Consider the following 24,940-nt stretch of genomic DNA (forward strand, 5'->3'; position numbering starts at 1 on the left):
GGATATAGTAAATATTTTAAATGGCTTTAAATCCTTCTTGCATTTTTTGGAAGTGCCTTTAAATATGAAGGTTTTTAGAAGTCATTTATATCTTAGTTACAAAGCAGTCATTCAAATTACCTTATGAACTCTGTCGAAATGTAAAAACTATTTTTATAGCGACTAATTCTAAAATGCTGCATTTCTGCCCTAACCGGTTAGGCTCAGTGGATAGAGCATCGGCCTGCGGACTGAAAGGTCCCAGGTTCGATTCTGGTCAAGGGCATGTACCTTGGTTGTGGGCACATCCCCAGTAGGGGGTGTGCAGGAGGCAGCTGATCGATGTTTCTCTCTCATCGATGTTTCTGACTCTCTATCCCTCTCCCTTCCTCTCTGTAAAAAGTCAATAAAATATATTATAAATAAATAAATAAATAAAATGCTGCATTTCTGACATCCTTCTGAAATGGGTCGGACCAGAGCCCTAATTCCAGTGACAACCATGGGAATTGTCCACTTGTTTTTAAATAAATAATGTAAAAATAAAATGGACAGTGCACATGCTTGCTGAACAGATTACATAGATATATCCTGAACCTTTATTAAAATCATAATTATGAAATTATTTTGTATCTGATTTGTGTCTAAAATCAAATTATAACCTCACTTCTCCACAAAGCATTTAAATGAAAAAGCTTTTACGCATTAAATGCATAAAGAATTGCATAAATACCACCATTTTTTTTCCTTCTGATTATAACAATTCTGGTACCTAGATGAAAAACATGTAGGTCTAAAACTGAAAGATAGAGATGAGAGACTGGAAATAAGGTGGTATTTCTTTCTCTTTCACTTATTAAGCAAATAACCCTGTGATTTATCCTCCCTTGTCCTCCATTCCTTTTTCTATTAATTAGAAACAATAACATCTACCTAAAAAGTATAACTTGATGGACCAGGATAAGGATTTTTTGTTTAGAGTCCACACAGAGAAATATTTGGGCATAGTAAAATAATTTACGCTAATGAACAATGGTAGTGAGTGCTATGTATCCCTACCTGCCCTAGAAAAGACATTGGAGTGTTTTGTTTTGTTTTATTTTCCACCTTCAGTCCCAGTAAGGACCTAACATCTATATTAATAATAGCCTAGGTGGCATCATGCCCTCACGTTGTCACAAGATGGCCGTCACAAGATGGCTGCGTGCACAGCAGAGGCGGGGCCCAGTGGCTGCTCCACGCAGTGAGCAGAGGAGGCAAGTCGCAAGTCACAGCAGGAGAGGGCAGTTGTGGGAGATCAGGCTGGCAGGGGAGCAGTTAGGTGTCAATCAGGCCAGCAGGGGAGTGGTTAGGGGGCGATCAGGCAGGCAGGCAGGTGAGCAGTTAGGAGCCAGTGGTCCTGGATTGTGAGAGGGATGTCCGACTGCCCCCAGAGGGTCCCAGATTGGAGAGGGTGCAGGCCAGGCTAAGGGACACCCCCCCCACCCCCCATGCATGAATTTCATACACCAGGTCTCTAGTTTGAAATAAAATTATAAAAGCCACAAAAATCCCTTGGTGGTCTTTCCAGAATTTTTGTATAAGTGATCAAGGCTTTACAACTTATCCCAAACAAAAATGCTTTTTACATTTTTGTAATTATTAGACACTACATTTGCTGAGCATCAAAACTATAACAGTTGTGTTTGATAGCTGTATCCTGGAAGTACTTAATATGCGCTAAGGTGTGCAGCCCCCTGAAGTGACTTAGACACACCTTCTAAACTGCCCCTGCCACATTCCCTTCCTGGACCCAATTTAATCCTGAGTGGAAGATCTGGGTTGATTAAAGCTTTTAAAAAGTGGTTCAATAGAGCTGTTCCAGTCCCAATAAATCCCAAACTGTGAAATATAAAAAACAAATTTCACCAATAAAAACCTTCAAATATTACCAAACAACAATAAAACTCAGTGTGAATGACTAATGCGTTCAAATTCATTTCTTTCATTCCTTTAAGTGGCTAGGATTAGCATAAAGAGCCTTCTCAGAGTGTAGGCAACAATAAAAACTGCAATAACTCACACTTCATAGTGACTTTCATTTTTTAATCTGGATATTCTTTAATATTCATAATAGCCTTGGGAGGTGAATATCATTATCCTCATTTCATAGGAGATGAAATTGAGAGATCAGTAATTTGCCCACAGCTACACTGTAAGTGAAGTATATGCTGACTTCAACCTTGGGCATTGGTACTAAGATGACTGCATTCCTAAAATTTATTTGGTTAGATGGCTAGCATTTCTAGAAAAATAACATTCAGGTGCCAGCCAAGTTAAAATCCAGAAGTCAAAAACAACATAAAGGGATAAAAGAAAGAGTGGAAAATAACTCATAGGCATGAAAAGTAATTTAAATAAGTAATATTCATATCACCAGTGAGGCACTGTTCTAAATGTTTGATGTGAATTAACTATGTAATTCTAACTAAAGCCCCCAAATCAATGGTCAAAACTGTGAAGTCATCCTTGTTTGGTTCATTGTCCTATACTCCACACATAACCCATCCACAAACACTGTGGTCCTCAACTTGAAAATATATCTAAGATTTGATCACCATCCACCACCTGTCCTATTCTACCTTCAGGATCACTGCAACCGCCTCACAACTCACCTGCCTTTTCCTAATTGGGCCCCCTTCAATCTGTTCCCTAACTCAGTAGCCAGAATTATCTTTTTAAAGCCATAACGCAGTTGGTGTCACCACTATTCTGAAGACTTTCTAATGGTTTCTCATATCCTTCTATAAATAGGAGTCTTTACAAAGTGCCACTCAACCATGACTCCATAGTTCCAGCCACCAACCTGGAGGCTTGTCCTGGATCCTTCTATGCAGTACATTCCTCACCTCGCTGAGGGTCTTGTGCTAGCTTTGTCTTGCATGGAGAACTCTCCTTAATTTGTTTCAGGTCCCCATTCAAATACCATCAATGAGGACTTCTCCCATCAGCTTATATAAAATAGCAAACTTCCTCAAGCCTACAACCCTGAGGCAGTTTCATTTTTTCCATAGACCCTGTCAGTACCCGAACATACCCTTCATTTGTTTGTCTGGGACTTCTGGAGGGGTGGGGAGTCTATCTCCCAGGTGACAATGGGAGCTCCAGAGACAGAGATTTTTGTCGGTCTTGTACCTGTTATAAGAGTAGCTATCTGTCACATAGCAGGTATACTAGGTACTCAATAAAATTAAGTTGAACAAAAGAATAAATTAACAACTCAATGAAGATGGTCTCATATTACATCCCTTTTAAAGATGAAGAGGTAGAGGCAGAGAGGTATACAGAGACAAAATAACTTACCGTAAGTCACAAAGGTAGAGCAGGCAGAGCTTAGCAAAAACTGTAGTGTGGCCGCACACTACATGCATGCACCTCGTCACTGAACTCACTGCTCTCTAAATAAATTCCAGTGACCTAAAATATCCGTGATACAACAATAGCATACTGGAACAATATTCTGTCTTCACTTACTTTCTTCTTGTTTTTATAAGGCTGCTTTAAAAAAAAAAGATTCCATTAAACCTAATGCTTGGACCTTTGTTTATAAACACAGTTCCTATTAAGAACTAGAGTTTTTAGAGACATAACTGATAACAAGACTGAGATTGGAAGAGGACAAAGTGGGCCTTCTCATGCCAGAAAGCAAGGACATGTTGGAAAAGTCATGAAGCTCTGTGCAAAGGTCATATGTACTTAGTAGCTATCATGTGCAGGGTGCTCTCTGTAAATCAACTCTGTGTGTAACAATGTGTCTGACATGCAGTGGATGCTACTAGACTGTCTTTCCCCAGGGGATTTACAGAAAAGGAAACTGGGATTACAGTAGGTGTCTCACATTTAATCTGTGAATCCACAATGCAATGGTAATCATAAAAGGATGGGAAAGAGGTAAACAAAAAAAAGAGAGAAGAAGGAAGGAAAGAGGAGAGGGAGAGGAGAGAAGAGCAGGAGTGGGGAAGAAGAGAAGAGGGAAAAGGAAGGAGGAAGAGGAGGAGGAAGGGAGGGTAGTGTATAGGGATCCAGTGACATAGGAACAATCAAAATAAAAAATAAACATTTTGCCACACACTTTTAATACTAACTTCAGGCAAGGTTCATCAATAAGGTAAAAAGTTGTTAGGAAACAGGATTTTTACACATTCCTATCACCTCACTGCTAAATCATTAATGACAAAAAGGAAAAGGTAGCTTTCCAATGCAGAAATCAGACACCACAGTGACTCTGTAACGACGTGTGACATCACCAGCAATGGAAGAAACTAGTATCACAGTTGTCCTAATGCAATACTCTGACAAATGTCCAACCTGAACCTAATATGAGGAAACGATGAGACAAATCAAAGCTCAGAAATCGTTTTTAAAACGCTATCTTGAACTCTTAAAAATGGCAATTCTATTTTTAAAAAGTTTAAGTAATACTGACAATTAAATACAATGCATGATCTCTGCTTAGATCCTACATTAGATTAAAAATTATCTCTAAAGGACATTATTAGACAATTGAAGAACTCTGATTATATATTACATTTTCGTTAAGAGTATATTTGTTACATTTTCCACATTGAAAATTATTGGTTTTATATAGAAGGATGCCCTAGCTATTAGGAGGAACATGCTTAAGTATTTAGAGGTCTTGTGTCATGATACCTGCAATATTTCATCTGAGTCTGAAAAAAAAAAATCTTATATCTATAGCGAGCTAGCTCTCCATCTATCTGAGAAAGAAAAAGGGAGAGAAAATGAATGTGACAAAATGTTAGTAATTACTAACCTATGCAAAGATTTATTTGGGATTTACTAAATTTATTCAACTTTTCTGTCAATTGTTTTCAAAAATACTTGTGGAGAAAGCTTCCTTTGGGATTCCTGGACCCAACTGCAATATGTGTATATGTGGAGGCTTCTCCATAGCAACAAGCAATTCTCACACACCAGCTGGATGTCCTACAATTCAACTCAATTATGAACCCATGAACTGGAGATAGCATCAGGTTCCACAGGTTAAGTGTTCAGTCCTACAGGACTGCACCTCCCCACAACTTAAAATGCCGGTCACAATCCCAAAGTTCTTACCTGTGCTTCTGACAAACTGGCTACAGATTGGAGATTCCCACAACCCCCTCCTTAGACTTCAGACACCAGTCAAAGCCAGGTTTTTACCTGTATTTCTGACCAACTTCCTGTAAGTCAGAGGGTCTCATAACCTCCCCCTTGGGTTTAATTAATTTGCTAAAGCAGATCACAGAACTCAGAGAAACATTTCACTTACTATATTATCAGTTAACTAGAGACCCAGTGCATGAAATTCATGCACTTGGCGGGGTGGGGGGGTGTGTCCCTCAGCCTGGCCTGTGCCCTCTTGCAGTCCGGAAGCCCTCGGGGAATGTCTGACTGATGGTTTAGGCCTGCTCCCCACCACTGTCGCTGCTCTCGCCAGCCATGAGCCTGGCTTCTAGCTGAGCAGCGCTCCCCCTATGGGAGCGCACTGATCACCAGGGGGCAGTTCCTGCATTGAGCATCTGCCCCCTGGTGGTCAATGTGCATCATAGCAAGTGGTCGTTCTGCCTTTTGGTCTATTTGAATATTAACCTTTTATTATATAGAACTATAAAAGGACATAATCTCTCTATATAAAAGCCCAAGGGACCATCTGGACAGTCCAACTGGTAGCTATAACACGCAATGACCACCAGGGGGCAGACCCTCTGACTAGTAGCTATGAGGCACACTGACCACCGGGGGCAGATGCTCAATGCAGGAGCTGCTGAGCTACAGTGACTCGGAAGCTGCGGTTCTCGAGTGACACACCCAGAACTAGAAAGGAGAGAGCCTGATTCTGGGGTGTGTCACCTGAGAATCACCCTCTTGCAATCCGGGACCCCTCAGGGGATGTTGGAGAGCCAGTTTTGGCCTGATCCCTGAAGGCCAGGCCAAGGGACCCACACACCAGGCCTCTAGTTATAAAAGGACATAATTATAAAAAGTACTTCCAGATGAAAGAGATGTGTAGAGTAAGGTGGGAGGGAGAGGTGGGAAGGACAGGAGCTCCTGTGCCCTCTCCAGGCTGCACAACTCCATGTGCTCATTAACCTGGAAGCTCTCTGAACCCTGTTCTCTGGGGTTTTCATGGAGACTTCATTAAATAGCCACGATTGATCAAATCATTGGCATTTGGAAAATGGTTCAACCTCCAGACCCACTCCTCTTCCCAAGAGTCAGGTGTGGGGACTTAAAGTTCCAACCCAGTAATGATATGGTTGGCTCTCCTAGCAACCAGCTCCCATCCTTAGGTGGGGTCCAAAAGTCACCTCCTATTCCCCCCAAAATTAAAAATAGAACTACCATATGATCCAGTAATTCTACTTCAGAGTATCTATTTAAAGAATATGAAAACACTAATTCAAAAAATATTATAGCACAGCATTATTAACAATAGCCATGATATGGAAACAATCTAAGTGTCCATAGTGGGTGAATGGATAAAGATGTGGAACATATGCGATGAAATACAGTGGGGCCTTGACTTACGAGTTTAACTCATGACGAAGCTCGTAACTCAAATTACTCGTATGTCAAATCAAAAAGTGAACGAGTGAGACACGTGATGCTGGGCTGATGTTGTGGCGTTCACTGTGACGTTCGCTGGGCTAATTAGCGGTGGGGTATCTGAAGCTGGCTCATAACCCGAATTTTAGCTCGCAACTCAAAGCAAAAAATCAGCCAAGAGACGGCTCGTATCTCGAAAAAACTCATTAGTCGAGACACTCGTAAGTCAAGGCCCCACTGTATTACTCAGCCACAAAAAATAATGAAATCTTTCCATTTGAAACAACACGGATGGACCTAGAAGGTATTATGCTGGGGAAACCCCAATCAGTCAGTTACACTAAATGTTCAAGGCCAATCTGAGCATAGGAATCCTAATCAGGATGTTCAAGGCCAAGTTACCATAGGCAGATGCAAGGACACAGCAGTTTCACTGTATATACTGCACAAGTGAACCCTTCTATAACCCAAAAGACTGAGGTCACTATTTGGCTAGAAGCCTCTTTTGTCTAAGTTAGTATAAAGTGTGTTACTGACCAGCCAGTGAGAGGCTGCTGTTATGTGAGGCTGCTTGGTTGGGCTACTATATTTGTACAGCTCCGTGGGGAAGATGTGTTACTAACCGGCCAACACTAGCTGTTTTTGCAAGGATGACTCATATGTTTGCTGCTATGTTAGAAGCAGCTGCCTTTGTGAGGCTCTTTTGAAAAACTGCTTAGTCTAATGGCTCCTGAGTACCAATGGCTACTTGGGCTGCAATACAGACTCTCTTATATACCCACGACTTCTCATGTCTTCTCCAGCTTCTAAGATCCAAGAAGTTCCAGCCCCTGGTAGAGGGATTTGGACCCAACATATGCTAAGTGAAATAAGACTTATAAAGACAAATCCCATGTAATTTTATTTATATGTGGAATATAAAAAACAAAACAAAACCAGATTCCATGATACAGAGAACAGATTAGCGATTGCCAGAGTGAAGGATGGGGCAGGAGAAACAGATGAGGGGGATCAAGAGATACAAACTTACAGATATAAAATAAATAAATAATGGAATATAATATGCAACATGGGGAATACAGTTAGTAATAGTGTCTGAACTTTGTATAGTGACAGATGGTAACTAGACTTATTATGCTGATCATTACTCAGTGTATTGAAATATCAAATCACTGTACAGTATACTTAAATGAATATAATATTGTATGTCAATTATACTTCAATTAAAATGGTCACCTCATTAAGATAATAAAAGATAGTTTTGTCCCTCTCATTACTTAAGCATTTCCAAGGGTTTTAGTAACTCAGTGCCAGAAATAGGGATGAATATATATTTCTTATTATAAATCACAATATCACAAGCTATGGTCTAAATACATTAGAAATCTTGAAACATTTTGAAAAAACTTTTAAAAGCACAAATAATTTGTTGTCCCACGTCCATTTGTGTTAATACATGAGTTTTATTGGCCCCCTGAAATTTTTCCATCATAATTCAAACTAGAGGCCTGGCGCATTAAATTCATGTGTGGGTACGGTTCCTAGGCCTGGCCTGTGATCAGGGCCATCTTCTCCAGCTGGCCACAGACAGCCCCACCCCCTGCCGCCACCCACCCCTGGTTCCCCATTCGCCATCGGGCAATTGGAGCCTGCAAGCTGGGGAAAAAGACCGAGAGGTAGTCAGTGTGCCTTATAGTGACAGGTCGAGCAGTCGTTCTGCCGTTAGAGTCAATTTGCATATTACCCTTTTATTATATAGGATTATGTAGCCTTTCTCCATTGTTTACAATGATTTTTATATATAGAACCTCAATACAAGAAATATTAATAACAATGATTAAAATGAAGGTAGAATTTGGGTCAAATCCACATTTTTTATATCCATTCGTATCCTAAATATTTCAAGTTTGTGAACAGGATCACAGATTTAAATTCTAAGATAGCTTACTTCCATAGAACTCTAAGAATAGTTCCCTAACATCACAGCTAGTGTTCACTTTAATTTAATGACCCAAATTTAAAGTTATAATTTCTATGTGCTATATGAAAAATATATATTTAAGCCCAATATTCCCTCAACGGTACTAAAATCAGTGATAGCAACAGTTCATTTGCAATCATATTTTTCTCTATGTCAGCTTTAATATGAGGCTAGTTATCTCTCAAAAATACAAGTGTGTCTCTTTTCCTTCATGTGTCAGAGACAACTAACTACTCAACTAGGAAATTGTTCCTTCTTTTGCAGAGAACAGTATTGTTGCTGGGGAGCACTTATCCTGTCAGGGACTATATTTCCCACATCCCTTTCCTTCCACCCCACTCTTATATCTTGGTGGGTCCATTTGACTGTTCTCTATGGAATGTGAACAATCCCATCCAGGATGAAATAATTAAGTATCAGATACACAATCCTCCTCAAATTGGCTCTGCTCTTTGGACAGCTGAATGTTGTCAATGCAGCAGGGGAATCTGAGGAGACCTTAGAGAAATAAGGAGCAACCAGAGGGAGGAAAGGACATATGGGTCAACAGTGAGGGAAAGCCACCCGATAGACATCCATTTGACTTTATGATACCAAGAGATACGTTTTTGTTTTGGTAAGCTTTTGAGATTTGCCTTTGTTACCACATGCACATATTGTTAAGCTCAGTATTACATGTAATAAAACAATTGACAGCAAACTTCCCTGAGAAGCACCACCTACATATGATAGCTTAGATCTCCCTTCTAGATTTGCTTCCTAAGACCAAGTCTTTCCTGTCAATAATATTCATCATATTTAATTAATATTTTTGTTTATGTCTACCTTTTATAGTAGACTGTAAGCTTTATGCTGTCTAATTTTTCCTGAGCTGTATTCCCAACACCTAGCTTAGTGCCTGACACCTAGGCATTTAATAAACTAGAGGCCTAGTGCACAAATTTGTGCACAGATGGGGTCCAGCTGGCCACCCAGATCGGGGCCAATCAGGGCTGGTCATCGGGGGGTGCAGGGGCCGTGGGAGGTTGGCTGGACGGCCCCACCCCTGATTGGGGGCCAGGCTGGCTTGGGGGAGGAACTGTGGGAGGTTGGCCGGCCAGTCCTGCCCCCATAGGGCCAGTTGGCCTGCCACAGTGTGTGTCATAGTGACTGGTTGTTCCAGTCATTCTGTGCACTTGGCTTTTATATACACTGAGTGGCCAGATTATTATGACCACCTGATGTTTGTAGGCAAATTAGCCGTATACTGCATCGTATGGGATATGGAAGCCAAAGACCTGTTGGAACACCTTTGCTGTCTGCAGTTACCAAGATAAAACGTCTCCAATTCACACAGGAACACAAGGATTGGACAGTTGAGCATTGGAAAAAAGTCATGTGGTCCGATGAATAATGTTTCCAGTTGCATCATGCAGATGGCAGAGTGAGAATTTGGCGGAAACAGCATGAAAGATGCACCCCACATGCATGAGTACAACCCTTCAAGCTGGTGGGGGCAGTGTTATGGTTTGGGGCATGTTTTCCTGGCATGATTTGGGCCCTTTAATTTGTGTGGAACAACATCTGAATAGCACAACATACCTAAGTATCATTGCTGATCAGGTTCATCCTATCATGTTGATGGCGTATCCCAACGGAGATGGCTTCTTCCAACAAGACAATGCGCCATGCCACAGTGCTCGTATTGTGGAGTGGTTTCAAGAACATGAGGGAGACTTTACCTTGCTTAGGTGGCCCGCACAATCACCAGATCTCAATCCAATTGAACATTTGTGGGACGAAGTTAAAAGAGCCATCAGGCAGCTGGTTCCACAACCATCAAATCTCACAGAACAGGACAGTGCTATTCATCAGGCATGGTGTCAGATTCCTCGCATCACCTTCCAACATCTCCTGGAGTCAATGCCAAGAAGAATCGCCACAGTATTGAAGGCAAAAGGTGGCCCAACGAAGTACTGATGGGGTGGTCATAATAATCTGGCCACTCAGTGTATATAGATATCTCAGAAATTAACAAGTGCCTGTTATTCAAAGTAACATTTCTGTCTACTTGAGAATAGAAAGGAGAATAGGAGGAAACAATCAATAGTTTGATGGAGAGGGTAATTTCTGATTCTAGGAAAACAGTGCCATATTAAGAGTCATTTTATAGCATTTATAAACTACCCATTAATATTTCTGATACATATGCACGCACACACACACACACACACACACACACACTACAAATCAGCTCAAGATTACAGGCATAACTCAGAGATATTGTGCATTTAGTTCCAGACCACCACAAGAAATGTGTTTAAAACCTTTGCTGGTGGAGGGTCTTGCCTTTAATATGTAAAAATCACAACATCTGTAATGTGCAATAAAGCAAAGCACAATGAAACCAGGTATGCCTGAATCTCTCTTCTCCCAATTCAACCCAATGAATAATGCAACTTACTTTCTAAAAGTAACATACATTACTTCTCATAATTGACTGGTTCTTTTTTTTTTTTTTTTTTAAATATATTTTATTGATTTTTTACAGAGAGGAAGGGAGAGAGATAGAGAGTTAGAAACATCGATGAGAGAGAAACATCGACCAGCTGCCTCCTGCACACTCCCTACTGGGGATGTGCCCGCAACCCAGGTACATGCCCTTGACCGGAATCGAACCTGGGACCTTTCAGTCTGCAGGCCGACGCTCTATCCACTGAGCCAAACCGGTTTCGGCAATTGACTGGTTCTTATCTTATTTAAAATAATAATAAAATTCTAAGACAGAAAATCTGTGATCATAGCTGATATGTTTTAACCCCAAAACTAGATTGGGTGCCTGACTTCACGTTGGAAAAGGGCAGCTTTTAGAGTAGAAGTTTGGATATTTATTATAGGATATAAAATGGCTTACAAAATCACTGGGAGGGCCCAGGAAGCAGACTCTAGGCTCAGCTTTCAAAAAGTACGCCTCATACCTGAGCACCAAAGGCACTGCTGCTCCTTTTACTATCAAGAAACCCACTGCTGAGGGTTAGAACTGCCAGCTCCCAAACTGTTTTGTCTCTGTCACCATCTGTACCAGCAGAATGATGATGGCCTTATTCACTAATCCTTCTCCCAAAAACTCAGTTCCAAATTCACGTTTCATCCCAACCCATCTGATTGACAGAATCTAAACCACACACAGAAATCATGTTGAAATTTGCCTGAGTAATGTAGCTTTTAGTCTTCCGATCTTTGTAGTTTAGCAAGGTTCACTCGAGAGAGGTCGCCACAGACACTGAGCTAAACAATCCAGGCTATGACAAACACCTGACTAGCCTACGTTTTACAATGATTTTAAACAGCCTTTAGCCACAGAAAAACCAGAGCCCTCCTTCTTCCAGCTTCTCCTCCAAGATTCTAGCCCTTCTTCAATCACCTCCGTTTCTAAGCACCCAGTTTCCTGAGAATATATCCAGCCTCCCTAATGGTTCATTGTGACAAAATTTCACCAGTCACAGGTGAGATATTTGCCTTAATAGCTTAAATAGCATCCAGCCCTAAGGATCAGAAATATTACCAGTTTGCCTTACAGCTATTCCTCATGCATCTCAGTCACCACCAAAACCCCAGTCTTCCAGATTAGCCATCATAAAAACACTAATTCTCATATCCAAGAACCCTTCAACCCTTCCCTCACAAGCTTTATTAATATTCCCTTTAAAACTTGTTCTCTGATATTCCAAGTTCTAGTGAAAATCATTCAATTTATTACTTCTGATTATCTGACACATAGGTCTTCTTGAAGGCATGCTTCTCCTTTCACCTTAAGAAGAGGCTGTTTTTCCCCCCTCTCACACATCAAAGTAGAGGAAGTAAGAAAACCGCATAAGTAGATTAAATGTCCTCTTTGCTTCTCCTTGATATTTTTGAACTCTCTCTTACCTCTTTGAAGTGCATGTTATCAGACTTCTCTACTCCATACCCTTCCTAATTGTCCTCATCTTCTGACATCTCAACATATCCCTCACTCAGTGGTAATGTTGGTTCCAGTTTACTGTCTCCCAATTCACAACTGATGCTCTCATCATTCTTAGCTACATAAAAATATAAAATCAAGAATGCAATCCATCTAACATTGTGGATTCTCATGTTCTTGATATCCTTGTGTTCAATGATCTTTTTATCCTCCTTACCTTTGTCACCCATGCATATGACCACACAACAGACCATGTCATCACTGACAACTGTACCTGCTATCTAACTATCATATCTAACCCTCCTGGGTCACTTATTCTAAAATTCCAACAATCTTCTGATATCACTGAGGCCTTCTCTCTACCACATCAGATTTTCTCTATTTGTCAGCTCCCTCTATCTTCATATCCCTTTTGCTCAGCCAAGAAATAACAAGTGTTGGTGATGAGGCAAGGGAACCTTTGTGGGGATATAAATTGGTACAGCCACTATGGAAATCAGTATGGAGATTCCTCAAAAATTTCAAAACAGAATTATCACATAATCTAGCAATTCCAATTCTGGGTGTTTATCCAAAGGAAACAAAATTAGTATCGAAAAAAGATATCTGACAATAGGCAAATGGAAGAAACCTAAGTTATAAATGAATAAAGAAAAAAATATGTACATGTGCACACAAATATATATGTTGTGAGGCCAAAGTAGGTTTACAGTTAGTTGTTCTTATGGAAAATAATACAATAATTAAATAATGATACAAGAATAAACTCAGTGTTTTTGAGTACTCACAACTATAAATCTACTTTTAGGTTTGTGTGTGTGTGTGTGTGTGTGTGTGCATGCTTGTATACAGTGTGTCCCCCAAAAATGTATACACACTTTACCAGCTGATAGCTCAATTTTAAAAATAAAATCTATTTTAATAAACATTGCCTTTATAAGTGTTCAAAGTTTGTGTATACATTTTTGGGACACCCTATATACTATTCAGCTAAAAAACAGGATAAAATCTTGCCATTTGTGACAACATGGATGGACCTTAATGGAATTATGCTAGATGAAATTAGTCAGATGGAAAAAGATAAATACTGTATGATCTCACTTATAATTAGAATTTTAAAAAAACAAAAAGAAAAACAAAAGAACAAACTGACCTCACAGATATAGAGAACAGATTGGTGGTTGCCTGAGGCAGGGTGTGGGGAAGGGTAAAATGGGTAAAGGGGGTCAAAGGTACAAATTTTCCATTATAAAATCAGTAAGTCTTGAAGAAGTAATGACAGCATTATTACTATAGTTAATAACACTGCCTTGCATATTTGAATGTAGCTAGAAGAGTAGATCTTGAAAGTCCTCATCTCCAAAAAAAAAACAAATTGTACCTATGCATGGTGAAGGATGTTAACTGGACTTATTATGGTGATCATTTTGCAATATATAAAAATATCAAGTCACTACATTATGCATCTGAAACTAATATAATCTTATGTAAGTTACCCTTCAATAATAAAAGGAAAAAGCTGAACCCAGCAGCTAAAAATGACTAGTTCACTCAGCAGTACCATCACAAGTTTATAACAACACAAGGAATGCTTTAACAATGCCTGATTGCCCTACTACTACTACACTTCCACAGTAAATTCACATACCCCTCTTCAAGGTGACTATTTCACAATGCCTTCTGTTCCTCAAGTTCCCTAGACCTTTTTATCTCATCATCCCCAGCATGACATCACTGATAATTCATGAAGACAATAAGTGCAATGAAATAAAGATTATTTAATTTGCCCACCATTAATTCTTCCAGTTCACCCACATCTGTAGCTCCATAATCTGTCTTCCATCAAGTTACCATGGAAGTACTTCTACTCCTATCTAAAGCCAAACTCTCTATCCATGTATCCATGTTCTGGATCTCTCTCTCTCTCTCTCTCTCTCTCTCTCTCTCTCTCCTCATTATCAGTTCCTTCTTTACTGAATAATTTAATATCACCTAATTTAACCAATATCCACAGACATCCACCCATAAGCATAATTCTCTAGAATTTCCAGTGGGTTCCCATTTCCCTACTGTAGTAGTAAAAGTCATCCAAGGTGTCTATCATGTCTGTATCTACTTCTTCACCTTCCACTTTTATTTGTTTAGTGAATGTGGGTGTGTATGAGGGGGTGGTTATCATTAAATGTACACAAATAGTACTTTAATTGCCATCAGATCAATGAGATGGCTTTTCCCCCCTGGTGACATGACTGAGAGCTAACAATTCCTTTCCTATAATGTAACTCATGAGTTTTGGAAACACTTTAAAATAGAGAACAGATGGACTCAGTTGTGGGACACATCTCACTGAGATGCCCTATTTCTCAAACCATGTAACTAGAGAAAAATAATTTGGCTGTGTTTTTAAGAAGTGTGGAATCCTGAAATAACAGAAATGGTCACTAACCTGTACTTCTACGAGAAAAGGTAGATTTTGTTGGAAAGGGCAAATAATTATATGTAATTATGTCTGAATTATAGTGAACCATGTATCCATGATACTACAATGTGATACAATACAGAAATCACAGCTACATTTCATACTGTAGAAACTTACAAAATTTATGACTTTACAGAGGTAGTTGATCAAATAGATTGTGAGACTAAATTAAAACTCACAATATTATCCCTATAGAGGAGAAATGGCCTAAAGATTTAACACTGATGAATGATAAGTAGTATTCTCACAAAATAGATGTATACTTTAAAATGCAGATACTTGTTAAATCAGGGAGACAAACATTTTTAAAGTTAGTTCAAAATATGAGAATGTTTGTGCTATTCTTTGAAAATATTGAATTATTCAATTGTCTATTTAAATTTATACCCATACCTTATTAATTATTAAAGATATTGGAATTTGGTATATTTCAATTATCTATGTAATTATATATGATGCTTTTTTTTCTTTTTTAAAAATATATTGATTCTTATAGAGAAAGGAAGGGACAGGGAGAGAGAGAAAAAAACATGGATTGGCTGCCTCCTAGCCACCCCCTGTGGGGACTGAGCCCACAACTCAGGCATGTGCCCCAGCCAGGAATCAAACCAGAGACCTCTCAGTGCATGGGACAATGCTCAGCTAATTGAGCCACACCAGCCAGGACGTTTTTTTCTCTTTACATTCATTCATCAGTTGATACACATCTGGACTGTTTCTTATTTGGGGCTTTTTGTGATATGGATAGTCTTATACAAGTGGATGTGGAAAAGTAGTTTTGATCTAATGACTTTAGATCAAAGTAGTTTTGATCTGATGACTTTAGATCAACATGTCTTTGTTGTTGTTGTTTTCTTTCTATTGTAATTAGAGTCAAATTTGTCAGCATTTTTATGCCTTGATAAAAACAAAAAACAAAAAAACCTTCCCCCTAAAGGCATAGTAATGAGATTTTGTAATCTTTTCTAGTGTTTTAATACTTTTTTAATTTCATATTTTTGTTTACCTTTTTTGTTGTTGTTGTTAATCCCTAACTGAGGATATTTTTCCTTCGATTTTTTAGAAAGAGTGAAAGGGAGGGGGAGATAAAGAGAGAGAGAGAAACATCGATGTGAGAGAATCACTGATTGCCTGCCTCTTGCATGCCCCTTATTTGGGATCCAGTCTGAAACCCAGGCATGTGTTCTGACCAGGAATCTAACTGCGACCTCCGGGTTCGTGGGTTGATGCTCAACCACTGGGCCACACCAGCCAGGCTTCTGTTTACCCTTTGACCCTCTTCTGTCTATATCTATTTCTTCATCTTCCATTTTTCATTAAATGTACTCAAACAGTGCTTTAATTGTCATCAGTTCAATGAAATGGCTTTTAATGAGAACACCAAAAACATTTCGCCAAAGCAAATGATTATCTGTTCTTGTTTTATTCAACCATTCATTAGCATTTGACAAAATAGATTATTCCTTCTTCCTGAAAATGTGTCTAGGTTCCCCAGACCTTATGCTCTTGAGGTTTTTTTTTACTTTGTGGACTGCTATTTTTTACTGGGACTTCCATTTCCTCCAAACCTGAAAAGTCTGTAGCACTGTCCTAGAATCCCCTTTTTTCTTTCTGTACTCAACCAATGTAACCTCATCTAGCTCCCCAGGGCTTCAAATGTGCCTCAACCAGGAATCAAGCCAGAGACCTCTCAGTGCATGGGACAATGCTCAGCTAACTGAGCCACACCAGCCAGGGCATATTTTCTTTCTGTACGCAGCAAAAGTATATACTGAAAACTTTCAAACTTATATATCTTGCCTAGAGGGAAATCTTCCCTGAAAAATAAGACTCATATCCAATTATTTAACATCTTCTCCATTTCAGGTTCCCCTTGACAAAAGATAGCTTGTTGTTTTTCCTGCAAATATACTCCCTCCAAAAAATTACCCAGTATATGATACCATCTTTCACACAACAACAGAAACCAAAATATTGTTGTGTCATGTTGGATTATTTGTTTCTTGTTACACTACACAACCAATCCCCCGTCACTTCTGTCAGTTACATCTCGAAAATATTTCCCAAATATGGTGAGTTTTCCTCATTTCTACTTCCCCAGCCCTTCTCAAGTTCACCTTCCCCTTGTGCATGTACCACTGTAGCAGCAATTCTCTTGGTCTCCCTTCTCCTCCTCTTGCCTCATTTCCAAGCAAGAATGGTCTTTCTTAAGTGTTTATGAGACCAAGTTACTCTCCCGCCTCAAATCTTCAAGAGAATACAATTATATTAAAATCTAAACTTTTTACTGCCATCCCTAAATCTCTCTATAATCTGAAGGCCTCTCTCTCTGCATACAGTCTTTCCCTACACTTTCTTTGTTCACTTCATTTTACTCACGGTTACCTACTTCTGCCCTTTAAACCCATGAAGATCATTTCATCCAAAGGGAATTTGCTTATGCTGCTCTGCTTAGATAGCCCTTCTCATCATAAGGAAATCACTCAAATGTCATCTCAGCAGAGGCCTTCCCTGACTACAGTAGACACCAGCTGTCACTCCCTACCATATTTTCCTATTTTATTCTTTCCTGGTAGCATATAAAAACCCTAAACTTATTTTATTGATTGGCTTGCACATTTATTTACTCTCTTCCCCATTTGAGTATGAACTCTCTGAAGGAAAGGGCTCAATTTCTTTTGCTTATTGTTATCAAAATATACACAGAATGGTGCCTGGCCCACTATATAATTACATGATAACCAAATCTGTGAATTGTTAAGTCAAATTTGTCAGCATTTTTTATGCCTTGATAAAATCATGATATATAATTATATATCCTAAAACCTAAGGGGTCTTTCTCTAGAATCTTTATTTACTTTTACACTTCTGCACCTCTAGGTATATCATAGAAATGACATAACTTCGTAAACATCTTACACTAAAATATGACATGAAAAATATTTCAACCTCCCATTTTCAGAAAATTTATACCGTTTTAATATTTTTCAGCATATTTCTTAATTGAATACATTAGCAAAGCAATTAGAACAGTACTAAAGATTTATTCATTTATTTATAGTCAGTCAGTCATTCCCTCAATTTAGCTGTATTCTCCAAAAATCCTCTTTTTAAATGCTAACCCTTGTTACCTCAAAATGTGACTATATATGGAGATAGGGTCAGTAAAGAGGTGATTAAAATAAAACAAGACTATTAGAGAGGGCCTTAATTGAATATGACTGATGTCTTTATAAGAAGAGGAGATTAGGACATAAACACACATGTGAAGATGTTGAGAGATGTGTATCTACAAGCCAAGGAGAGAGGCCTCAGAAGAAACCAACCCTTACTTCTAGCCTCTAGAATTGTGACAAAACATATTTCTGTTGTTTGAGTCACCATGTCTGTGGTACTTTGTCATGGCAGCACTAGAAAATTAATTGACAGCTAGGAATAGCAACCAGCTAATACAGTATGCTTTGCTTAGTAGTGGTTCAGTTACATTTTTTAAATTAACTATTTTACAACAAAAATGTTAAGCTTCACACATCTTAGTACTTGGATGTCTATTTTTATTCGTTCTAAAGGATGCTGTATTCTAGGGCTATTTCCCAGGCTGCTCAGATATATACCTTCATGGATAAATTAAAGAATCATTAAATGAATTGCCTGCACTACACTACCTGCTAGAAGATGTAAAAGGTGAATGCATCTTTTCTTTTTCTGTTTCAAGTTCTTTGTGTGAGTATAAATGTCAAAATTGAATCTTGTCCTTCCAATTATCTTTTTGTATCACAGCTGGCTGATTATCATTTAAAGTATCTTTTCAGCTCATGTCACAGATTTTCTCAGGGAACATCTCAAAAGCACAACTTGAGAGTGCTCTACTCTTGAGATTTAGTCTTTGAGAAAACCCCAGAGTTAGAGAATTACTATCTCAAGCCAGCTGAGTGACTCTGCATTATGGTAGCATAACCTGAACACTCATTAAAAGTTTCCACCGAGGAAGCTCAAAGTGTTTGTTGAGGATTTATGAGAGTGCTGTAATAGCAAATAATTTGCACAATTTGCTCTGTTTCCATGAGCTGAGCACAGAATTTGCTGTCCTCATGTTAAATAAAGAGACAATGCTTATATATAGTCTTATCTTTTTCCAAATGCAAGTTAACATATTTTTATTTTATGTATAAAAAGTATAAAGAAAAATGAAAATAATGTATAGGTCCAGTATCTTTCTGTAAAATTTTGGGGTATATCCTTCCAGCCACTACATATTAAAATTATATTTCTTTCCCTTTATCTCTGCCTATCTCTTTTTTTCTTAATGAAATTGTATTATATGTGTAGCCTATAAAAATTCACTTAAGAGCATATTATAGACATCTTGATCTAAGTATTTGATGGAGGTACCATATTTGTGTGTGTGTGTGTGTGTGTGTGTGTGTGTGTAGCAATGTACTTTACCTTAACCATATACTTTAAAATGTTTTCTGGTTTTCTTATATAAGTATTCTTCTGTAAATCCATATATATGTAAGTTTTTAATTATTTCCTTAAGAGAAATTTCTCACTGTGGGTTTTATGGACTAAAATGTCTGCTAATCTTCAAATTACATACTACATACTATCAAGTTGCCCTTTGAAAGAGCCTATCGTTTAACCTACAACAAAGAGTTCATGGAAACTCCCACCTGCTCACAGATTTGTACCACTGTGGCACATCTTTAATTGCTAATGAATTTGTTTATATCACCACTTTAATTTACTTTCATATTTATATTTATATATTTGGTGTATTCTACCTTTGTCACTCATCTACATTGCAAATATTTTACCAGTACATCATTTATTAACATTTTTGTTTTCTTATCAAAAAAAGTTTGCATAGTGAAGAAATTTAATATTTCTCCTAATGATTCTTGCCTTTGAGCACCAAAAATGTAAAATTTATTCACCTCATTTTATTCTATTATTTTAATAGCTCAATGCAATATTTGGGTGTTGATTTTGATCTATGATAATGAGTAACTATTTTAAGTATATTTTCCAAAATTATCTCCATTATTTACTAAGTAATCTATTTTTCTCAATATTGTAAAAATTCTATCCTCAAAAGTAAATTGCAATGTTTGCTTTGATTTATTTCTCTAACAACATTTTGGTCCCATTAAATTCCTTGTTGATCATTTTACCAATATTTTAAATATATGTTGCAAGTTGACAAGGGAAGTTTTATATTATTATTATTATTTATCATAATTTTCCTGATTTATTCTTTCAATGTAAAGGTTTATTCTTCAAATAAAATTGGTAATTATTTGGTCATGTCTTCCCCCCAAAAAGGCTGTCTTTTTATAGGGAGTAGGAGATAGATGGATTCTAATAAAAGCAGAAAATATTTGGGAAGAAAGGACATTTTTACAATATTGAGGCATTTCAACCAAGGGACTTGTTAGTGTCATTTATTTACCTTTTACAAAATTTCTTATTAAATCTTATAATTTTTTAAAACATAGCAAATAGGATTTTTGTCACCATTAAAAGTCTGAATTTTAAACAGATTCTTGGATTGGATTCATATCTATCAGCTCATTAAACCTGAGCACCTGTCTCATCTCCAGGTTTTTTTTCAGAACTTCTACCTTCACCAGGAAGCTCCATGAGTTTTCCCAACTCAAACTTGGGCTTCTCCAGCATTTTGACATTTTTAGCAGAGACATAGAGATGATAAATAAATTAACAAGCCTTTTCTATGTCTTTTCCAATGCTATCTATAATCAGTTATTGACCACTTCTTTCAAGTAATCTTTTAAAAATTAAAATAAAATCTTTATTGTTGAAAGTATTACATATGTCCCATTTTTCCCCCATTGACCTCTCCCAACCTGCCCCTTCCCCCCACTCCAGACCTTTACTCCCCTATTATCTGTGTCGATGGGTTATGTATAGATGCATACAAGTTCATTGGTTGATCTCTTCCCACTCACCCACCCTCCCTTGCATTTATCCACACCTCCTGGGTGATGATTTCCATCATCTTCTTTCAGATTTGGTGGACCTATTGATGCTGAGCATAAGAGGCCTTCAAAATCTGACTGTTGCATCTATATATATATATATATATATATATATATATATATATATATATATATGCCTAAGTGACCGTTATGACCGGTCGACCGAATGACCAGTTGACCGGTCACTATGATGCACACTGATCACCAGGGGGCAGATGCTCAATGCAGGAGCTGCCCCCTGGTGGTCAGTGCACTCCCACAGACACCCTCCTGCTCCCTCCCCGTGGCCGGTTGGGTGGTCAGTGCGCTCCCACAACCAACCTCCTGCAGTTCCTCCCCCCGGCTGGCCGGCCCTGATCAGCTCTGATCAGGACTGGGTGAGACGGCCCCAATGGCCCCGATGGCCAGCCAAGCTGAGGGACCCTACCCATGCATGAATTTGTGCACCAGGCCTCTAGTTTTTTTAAAAATAATTTCAACAAAGAATAGATGAAGCAAATAAAAATTGGTACTCCTGATATCAACATGAGCTATAATCATACTTTGCCATTTTTTGACCATGGAGGACATTTTGTCATGGGTAACATCCATGCCATGAAAATTAGCACTTTTTGCCCTGGACATTCTCAGTAATTAGCTTGAATTTTCTAAATGAAACTTCATCATTCTTCAGCTCAACTAGGTTCACTTCAAAAACAGAACCCTTAATACCATCAGATGGAATTTTGGTTTCTTGAGTTCTTGTGACTAGTGCATTTCCAATATTTCTTATATTGAGCATAGCTGGTGCTTTCACATTGCATCAATCATCCTTAGTAAATGGATCAACCACTTTTTTCTTGGCTCCCTTCTTGTTGTCTTTTTTTATAAAATGCTTGTTCTTGCCTACTGCCATGGTGCTGTTTGGAGAGCCAAAAGGCTAAGTCTTATAGTTTTATTGATAAAGTTCTTTTACGTCTATTTAAGCTTATCCTTGCATATATTACGTATCTATTACTGTTTGATAATGCATGTATTTTATTTCCAACTCCTGATTTTTAAAAGGAAGCTACTTCACTGTACGTATTTATGTTCTATTGGTAATAATGAACTCCCAGTATTTCTGATATATTTACCAATTTAGAAAATTTCTGGATTAAGAAAATAATCTGAAAATAATAAACATAACTTCATTTCTTTTTTTAAATATATTTTTATTGATTTCAGAGATGAAGGGATAGGGAGAGAGAGATAGAAACATCAATGATGAGAGAGAATCATTGATCGACTGCCTCCTGCATGCCCCCTACTGGGGGTCGAGTCCGCAACCCCAGCATGTGCCCTTGACCAGAATCAAACCCAGGACCCTTGGGTTCACAGGCTGTCGCTCTATTCTGAGCCAAACCAGCTAGGGTATAACTCTTCATTTCTTACATTTTTTTTTCTGAATACTTCAAGAATATTAAATAATAATGGTGATTTCCATTCCATAATCTTGTGAAATTGTATTAATAATAAAAATAATTATTGTATTGTTCAATTGTAATAATGATGGATTTGTTAACTCCCCACTAAGCATGATGCTAATGTAGCTTGTATAGTACCTTCAAAAGTGTACTCCTGTTTTTAAAAGATGAAATTATATAAAATATATAAAGATACAGATGTAAATTTTAATATGGGCTTACATATATTATCTCACATTACTAAACTGGACAATTCTTCTTAGTAATTATTCTCATTAGTCATTATTGTATTCACTTTATTTGCCTATATAATTTTTAATCTTACATTACCTGAATCCAGATATTGCTCCTCCTGTTACTTAAATTTTATCACCGCTCTTCATACAACCTCCACCCACTTTTACCTACTTCCTAGTTGTAACTCAGAATCAACATGGTCAAACCTATTGGACAGACTCACTCCTCTTCTTGACAAGCCACATCCTCCAGACTTTGTTACACTTATTAAAGTCATAATTCTCCCATTATTTAGTCAAAACCCATAGTATCATCTCCAACTGATCCCTTCCTCCTTTTCTCTGTCCACTTCATTTGCCAATGCTTTTGGATTGTGTTTATACACGGCTTCTTCATCTTGTGCTCATGCTTACTGCAAATGTCTCCTGATGCAGTACAGGGGGAAGTAGTCCTAACAAATAGGATATAAAAAGAGAGTTTGTGTCCCCTGAGACTACTGCCTTGTCTGGGGAGCACCATTTCTTCTTCCCCTTTGAATGCTTTCACCAGGTAAAGAGAGGCATCTAGTCCAGCAACAGACAAGATGGTCTTGGGGGCTAACCATTATTTTTATAGGGATAAAGAGAAACGTCTTCGCTAAGACTTAACAATATTGAGTGAAATGAAGACAGATATACATTATGAAGAAAACATGGCAAAAACATCCAGACAAAAAGACAGGGGATAAAATCATTTCAGATTCTGAGCTGACTGCAAACTTGATTTTAATGATGCCACCCAAAATGTAATGTGTAACTGCCCTGATATAATTAGAAAACTTAGCCTTTTCAAAATGAAATGTGCACTGCCTCAAAACAGTGAGAAAACAGCGCCATCAGCAGCATAAGCAGAGGAGATAAGGAAGGGGAGATGATGACTCCACTGGACTCTGCCTTGCCCATCCACCAAGGATACTGCACTCAGTGTCTAGAGAAATGTTACACACCTGCTCAATACCCAGAGAACAGCCTGAATGATGTATCCTAACATATGAGGAGATGCAGTAATTTAGGATTTTAGCCTCCAAAAGAAAAGACTTAAGAAATAGGTTACCTGTAGTTAAATGGTTCTAATCTTAAAGAGACTGTCCTTTTGACTAAGCACACACTATTCTAATACATAGAAGTAGCAAGATTGTTATTTTGGGGGACTTAAAATATGAGGAGAAAACATTTAACAAGCTCTTCATCAAATTAATCACATAAAAATAACTGCTAGTAGTCATTGAGAGTTTTCTTCCAGGCATTATGCTACACTCTACTTACATCATCTCTTTTAATCTTCTCAACCACTCTGTGAGGTAAATATTATTACTTACTTCCCATCTCATTTTAAGATTATCTGATCTTAATGTCTTTGTGAAAGATAAACCTGCGCCTAGAGCCAAGATTCTCCCCGGATTTCAACATCCATCTGTTCTGGTCCTCAATGTTTGCGAATTAAACTCTCAAATAATAGAGTGACTGAAAGTTGGAAGAAGTAGGGGAAGAACGGAAAGCACATGCTGATGGAAACATCCTTATATATTTTGCTTAGGATGAGTCATGTTCTCCTTTTCATCGCAGGGTTCACAGATATCCTCGATTTTAATCTCAACCAACACACACACACACACACACACACACCCCCCTGATTACCACAGCCAGCTATTGTGTGTGGTATGTGGCTCATGACATGTAATGAAACTGATGGCATCCTGTGTATACTAGGATATGCATTATTTTATAGACTGCGCATTATATATATATAATTACTGGTTATAAAATATAATCTATATTTTGTAAATTATCCTATATAATAAAAGCCCAGAAACTGAAATGGCAGAACGACCAGAGACCAGAACGTCCACGGCCCCTCACCCTGGCCAGCTGCCCCCAGCAAGTGGTTAGGGCCAATCAGGCAGGCAGGCAAGCAGTTAGGGGCGATCAAGGAGGCAGAGGCAGTTAGGGGTGATTAGGCAGGCAGAAGCAGTTAGGGGTGATTAGGCAGGAAGAGGCAGTTAGGGGTGATCAGGGAGGCAGGCAGAGTGGTTAGGAGTGATCAGGGAGGCAGGTGAGCAGTTAGGGGCAATCAGGAAGGCAGAGACAGTCAGGGGTGATCAGGCAGGCAGAGACAGTCAGGGGTGATCAGGCAGGCAGGCAAGCAGTCAGGGGTCAGCAGTCCTGGATTGAGAGGGATGCCTGACTGCCGATTTAGGCCCGATCCGAGGGATCTTAAACTGACAGTGGGACATCCCCCGAGGGGTCCCGG

At 38.5% G+C, this 24,940-nt stretch overlaps 1 protein-coding gene and 1 pseudogene across 1 annotated transcript in view; both read right to left on the bottom strand.

Moving 5' to 3' along the window:
* Positions 1-24,940, bottom strand: part of LRFN5 (leucine rich repeat and fibronectin type III domain containing 5) — a 295,046-nt gene that overhangs the window by 233,010 nt on the left and 37,096 nt on the right. The gene's annotated exons all lie outside the window — the stretch shown is intronic.
* Positions 20,505-21,864, bottom strand: LOC106698859 (annotated as a pseudogene).

Source organism: Myotis lucifugus, unplaced genomic scaffold, assembly GCF_000147115.1.
Source record: "Myotis lucifugus unplaced genomic scaffold, Myoluc2.0 scaffold_252, whole genome shotgun sequence".
NCBI classification, from domain to species: Eukaryota; Metazoa; Chordata; class Mammalia; order Chiroptera; family Vespertilionidae; genus Myotis; species Myotis lucifugus.